We start from the raw sequence: 6978 nt of genomic DNA on the forward strand, positions 1-6978 counted from the left end.
ATTCAAAGTCATGTTCATTGCTCCTGTAAGTGATGAACACAGATAAAGAGTACAAACATGAAATAGCAGCAGAAAGCAAACCAGAGGGGCAAAGGCACACACCCAAACGCATGCAGTGTACCACCATGTCTCATACTTGTTGCAGAAGAGGGAGTGTTGCAACTCAGCAACCAGTCTGCAGTATTTAAAACAGTCATGTTGTCCCCTGAGAACATGAACAGTATAAGGGTTCATTGTCTGAATGCCTGCTGAGTGTACATGAATAATCTTCAAAGCTTCTACCAACTTTTGACCTTTAAGCTAAAATTTTAACAGCAGTGTATAACTTTTACACTTTTGTGTTCAGGTCCATTTTAGTCAGTGAAATAGATGTATAGGATGATTAGTGAACTCAAAGTAGTGTAATTCTATGGTGCTTTGGTGTTTAAATTTATTGCTTGCACCTAATTTAAGGTGTAAATGTAAATGTTATTACTCAAGAAGACATCACTAAATAATATTATAAATTTTCAATCTTACAACAGTTTAGCTGAAAAATATATGCATGTTTAGAGACAAATAAACATTATCAACAAGGAAAAATGTTAATCTACAAAGGGTTGGGTGTAAAACACTATTAAAATACAGGCAACTTGCAATGCACGTAACTTTACAAAGAAAACCTTGGATTGTACTGTTATTCTAAAATAAATGGAAAGAGGTGCAGCAAATCAAATCCATAGATAATTACTTATAAGTTTAAAGAAAATATGATGTGGCAAATTATGGTATCTCATATTATGAATAGTTTATAATGTAAAACAATATTAAATAATTTTTAATGTATTGACTAAAATAATTACACTGATAAAATCTTAAAGTTATTTTTAATAATTTAGAATAATTTAAAGAGATTTAAATAATCCTACATAGTCTTGGGTCAGTCTTTCTAAACAGGTATATATGCTGACATTAGAGCCAAGTCTATATTTCTCCACAATGTGAATCGGAACATTTGACACAGTAACTGTTGCTATTGTCACATGATATGGCACAGGAAGATGAATCAAACTAGGAAGCACCTGGTAAAAATCCAATTCTTTTTAAAAATACATGCTAAACATCCTCTTTGAAAGAAAATGATTTTTTAACTCCTCCAAAGAAATTTAAGAAAAATAACCTTTTAAAAATTAAGTAATATTTTTTCTTGTAATTAAAAATATTACCAGCACAGTGCACTGGCTCCATTTTTTTTTCCTTGCTGTGTACGTCGAATCAGATCCGACGGGCACAGGAGGAAATTGCCCCTCTTTCTCTAGCAGAGTATCTGGTAGATCCGCACTGGTTCCTCTTTTAAGAAAATATTTTCAAGGAGATAATAGGAAAATCACTAATGGTTTTCAAAATATTGTTTGGGGATAATTTTTTAAATAAATCATCTTCATAGTCTTCAGTTATATAGAGTATGGACAAATGTCTCAGGACAACAAACAGAACATACATAATATATTCACTACATAGCCCTCCTTTGCATACAACGCTGATTATGTCATTGATGACAATACAGAAAACATGTGAAACGAAATCAAACACTGAAATATGATCCTGAGAATCTTTGGGGTAACACTAACTATACAGTTTCTAGCTATGATGTTGATTGTGCTTTTTAAATTTACTTATTAGAAAATACTTAACATGTTGTTAAAACAACCACTGGAAAATGAATCCGTGCATCTCAGGATGGTCCACTTACCTCCTGTCCCATTTGTCGTGACTGATGTGCTGCTGAGATTAGATTTGTCCAGTTTAGAACTTCCAGGGGTTTCATTACCTCCAACGAGAGCATGAGGACTAGCTAGGTCCTGCATTTCCATAGACCTGGTAGAGCCAGAAACAGAGCATATATTGAAATAGCAAACACAAACCCAAAGCAAGTGATAGTTAAAATATAAATCTGTATTTTTCATGAACACAGCTTAAAAAGAATTTACCGTATCATTATCAAATCAAATTAGGTGGAAAAGGACCACCTTTCAAGACCAACATAAGCTTTTCTTAGGGATTCAAGTTTGGTTTAAAATTATAAAATAAATGTAATTCAATAGGAAGAATCAGAGCTATTAGACTCTCATCTGTACTACTGTCAAGCAGAGTAAAAGTCTTCCACATAATCTGGGAAATAAGCAAACAAAACAAATACACTCAGTCCACACTTAATTTTGCTTTGTAAATTCTTTGAGAAAGAAAAGAGTCAGCAAACTGGAACACCCTATTGTTACTGGTGGTGGTGGTGATGGGTCAACCATGGCTCATAGTGAACCTGTGAACAACAGATCTGGACCTTGTCCTGTCCATACCTCTGATATGCTGCAGAGCACTGCTACACTCACTGTCAGTCCATATTTTTGAGGCTCCTCCTCTCTTTCTCTGACCCTCCACCTTTCCCAGCAAAGTACCTTTTCCCAACAAATCGGCCCTCTTGACAACATGCCCAAAGTCTGTGAAACAAAGTTAATTATATCAAAAAATGCTCCTATTATTTGCAGGGTTTTCAAAAGGGCTGCTATTTTCAGAACTGAATGGCCTGTCCTGCTTTCTAGCCTATCTTAGTCTAGAAGCTCGGCTAAAAGTTGTCCACCAAGGGTGACCCTGCTGGTATTTGATATACCGGTTGGTGGTATAGCTTCTAGTGTCACCAGCAACATGTAAGTCACCCCAGTAGTCAGTCAACTGACAGATAAGAGCTCTACCTAGAAGAGGAACTTTTAAACAAACAAGTAATAGCCTACTTAGAGAGAAAACAGTAAACAGAAACAGACTTGTCAATAATTTAGTTACTGGACTTAACAGTAACAGGTGAGAATTTAAAAATTATTACACCATATTAAATATAGTCTCTTAATCTCTTCTACTATATCTCCCCCCAGCGCCCAGCACAACCCTTAGAGTAAAAGAACTAGATATCGCCTGCCTGCCACATCTGAAAGGGGTAACAATAGATGGTCACTAATTGGGAGAAAAAGCTGGGAAGTAACTCAAACTACTGAGAAACAATGATGTTGGTTTGAGGAACCATGGTATTTTGTAGACCAAACATTTGGGACACTGTTGCCTTTCCACTTCTTGTAAATGGTCTGATACTAATCTCAGCACAAAAGGCTGTAGCCTTTGACCTTCTTCAGTAAATGTTTCAAGTCTTCACTTTTTTTGCAGAGCAAGGCTGTGTTATCTGCATATCCTAGGTTGTTGATAAGTCTTCTCCCAATATTGATGCCACATTCTTCTTCATAGTCCAGATTTTAAAACTATTTTCTCAGTATACAGATTGAAAAGATACATAGAAGAGACAGGACCTTGACAGACACTTTTCCTAACTTTAAACCATATAGAATCCCCTTGCTCTGTTCAAATGATTGCTTTTTGGTATATACAAGTTTCATATAAACACAACTAATTGCTTTGGAATTACCATTCTTCTCAGTGTTATCCATAATTTATTATGATCTACACAGTCATATGTCTTTGCATAGTCAACAAAATACAAGTAAATATCTTTCTGGTATTCTCTGCTGTCAGCCAGGGTCCTTCTGCCACCAACAATGATGACCTAATAGACTCTCTTGCATCCAGTTTGAGAAATTCCTTGATGGTATAGATGAAATGCTTTTGCAATGGACTAAAATAAAATCTTATAACTTAGGAAAGATCAAGTTATACAGTTGTACATTTTACAGTGTACTACTTTGACTCAAAACTCATGATTAAATCTGAGCAGATCCTAGCAATGAGTCATTCTCCTTTGTATTTGTAGCCGAAATCCTACCTATTGCTGATGACCCAGGTTATGCAAAAGTAATCGCTTATTATGCACCAGAGAGTTGGTGAATGACTAGGGAGGACAGAAGGAGAGTTGATGCTTTTGAGCTGTGGTGCTGGAGAAGAGTACTGAATGTACCATGGACTGCCAGGAAAACAAACAGATTCATCTTAGAGAGGATTAAACCAAGCTACTCCTTGGAGGCAAGGATTCTGGGGCTTCATCTGACATACTTTGGACATGTAGCCAGGTGGGACGGGTCCTTGGAGAGGGACATCATGCTTGGGAGGGTGGAGGGACAGCGCAGGAGGGGAAGACCCTCTATGAGATGGATTGATTCGGTGACTGGGGTAATCGGGATGGGTGTGTCAGAGGCAGTGCAGTTGACGCAAGATAGAGCAGGGTTTAGGGCTGTTGTGCATAGGGTCGCTATGAGTCGAAAACGACTCGACGGCACATAACAACAACACAACAATCTAGAGAGCATTAAGCTGAGTGAACTAACTCAGGCTAATAAGGATAAATACTGCATAAGACCATTATGGTAAAAACATAAGGGTAGCTAATAAGATGTGCATGAATATGCAAAGACAGAAGGGGAGAGAGCAAGGAGGCTGACGGTGGAAAGAGAAGGAAATCACGGGGTTGCATTTTGCTGGGTGGAGGAAAGGGGTGAAACAATTGAGATATGCAAAGATGGGGTACTAGAGGGGATAGATTGTTGTTGTTGTTAGGTATCATCAAGTTGTAGACGACTCACAGTGATCCTATGAACAAAAGGCCTGAGCACTGTTCATAGAGTTTCCTGAGACAAGCTATTTCAGAAGTGGATGCCACTCCTGCTTTCAAGCTTGTTTTAATCAGGAAGCTCCAGCAAACACTGTCCACCATGGGTAACCATTACCACATTTGGCACATCAGTGTCACAGTGTTAAGCATCAGATTAGATTAGACCAGTATAGATTAGCGGTGATTAATTTTATAAGACATAATGTGTGGGAATGATTGTATGAAACACTGTGAATAAAAAAAAATAATCAGGATTTTCAAAGACATCCTCTTGCCAGTCTTCTTTTCATAAAGTAAATACTATGTATGCATAGAGAGTGTTCTATTTCCCACAATCTCATAGTCATCACAAACTTGAAGTTTGGTCTTCAGGTTGAGTGTTAGGCAAGAGTTCTGATATTTGCTTTACTCATACTTCATCATATGCATAAGTTTTAATTGTCTTTAGCTCTGAGTAGGAAAAACAACAACCGCTTCTGATCACACGATTAGTGTATATGCCCTGTTAAAGTCATAAACTTTTATTTTTTTCCTGTTTTGTTCATTTCTATATCACCTATGCCTAACATAAAGTACTCATGAGTGCTGAAAGTAGAAACACAGGTAAAAAAATTAAATTAATTGAATTTATTTGAAGTAAAATTAATGTAGTTCAACCAATACTGGTCGAATATCTCTTTTGCTGTTATGTGCCATCAAGTTGACTCCAACTCATAGCAACCCCATATACAGCTCTGAACCATGCTGTATCATTGTCTCCAACACATCTACTCCCATTACCCCAGTCTCTTAGTCAATCCCTCTCATTCAGAGTCTTCCCCTCATGCACTGTTGCTCCACTTGTTAAAGTATGATGTCCCTCTACAAGGGCTGGTGCCTCGTGGCCACATGCCCAAAGTATGTCAGGCAGAGCTTCAAAATCCCTGCCCCCAAAGAGTAACCTGGTTTCACCCTCTTCAGGATGATGAGCCTGTTTGTTATCTCAGCAGTCTATTGTATGTTCAATACTCTTCTCCAGCACCACAACTCAAAGGCATTGATCTAGGTGACAAGGCAAACATCAATAAATAAAATTTAAAAAAATCATAGAATTAATACAAAGCATCTTTTCAGACCATAATGCCACAAGATCAGAAATTAATAACAGGAAGATATAGGAGAAAAAATCTACACATTTGGAAGCTGAACAACACCTTGCTTAAACATGACAGGGTACTAGAAGAAATAAAAAATGAAATTAAAAAGTTTCTTGAAACAAATGATAATGAAAACACCACTTACCAAAACCTCTGAGAAGCAGCCAAAGCAGTAAGCAGAGGTCAATTATAGCAATAAGCAAAGACATCAAAAGGCAGAAAAAATTGACCATTGACTCTCTAACCCAACATCTCCAACAAATTGAAAAAGAACAGCAAGAAAACCCGACACCCTCAAAAAACCCCTGAAATTATAAAAAATAGAGCAGAAATAAATGAAATAGAAAACTGAAAAACAATTGAAACTATCAATAAAACTAGCAATTGGTTCTTAGAAAAGGTCAATAAAATTAAGAAACCATTAACAAAACTCACAAAAGAAAAAAAGAAGATGACATAAACAATCTGAATAAAAGATGAATCAAGCAACATCACAACAGAACCAACTAAAATAAAAAGGCTAACATTAGAGTATTATGAAAAACTACACTCAGACAAATGTGAAAACCTAGAGAAAATGGAAAAAGACTTAGAAATGCACAACTTAATAAACTGACACAAACTTAAATTGAACATCTGAACAGACCCATTATAAAAGAAGAAATTGAAAAGGTAATGGAACAACTTTCAACTAAAAAAAGCCCTAGACCAGATGGTTTATAAGGGAATTTTATCATTCAGAGAAGAACTGTCACCAATTTTACATACACTATTTCAGGAAATAGAGAAAGATGGAATTCTCTCAGATTCATTCTATGAAGCAAACATATCCTTGATATCAAAGCCAGGAAAGGACACCACCAAAATAGAAAACTATAGGCTAATATTCTTTTTTAAAATTTTTTTATTAAGTTTAATGAAAATTTACAGAGACTTTGGACATCCATTCATTCACTGTTGTACTTTTCTCCCTGCCCACCCCTCCCCCCTCAGTACATTCTTCTCTTTGAAAAGTAAAAGTTCCCCCATTGTTTTACAATCCCTCCCCCTCCCCCAGGTCCACTTCACTATGCAGCCTTCATTCTGGACTCCTGTCATGACAGTAATACCTAAACACAATCCCTTTTATACAGTTTTCTCCCTCATCTGTTTCAATGCAGTATACATTATTTATCACATTTTTCTCAGTCTCCCCCAACCCCAATGTCAGTCCTGTTTTACAACAGTGGCAGTATTTGTCCTTTTGTGACTGACATA

This window comes from Elephantulus edwardii, unplaced genomic scaffold (assembly GCF_000299155.1).
Source record: "Elephantulus edwardii isolate Elephantulus edwardi_28Jun2011 unplaced genomic scaffold, EleEdw1.0 scaffold00039, whole genome shotgun sequence".
NCBI classification, from domain to species: Eukaryota; Metazoa; Chordata; class Mammalia; order Macroscelidea; family Macroscelididae; genus Elephantulus; species Elephantulus edwardii.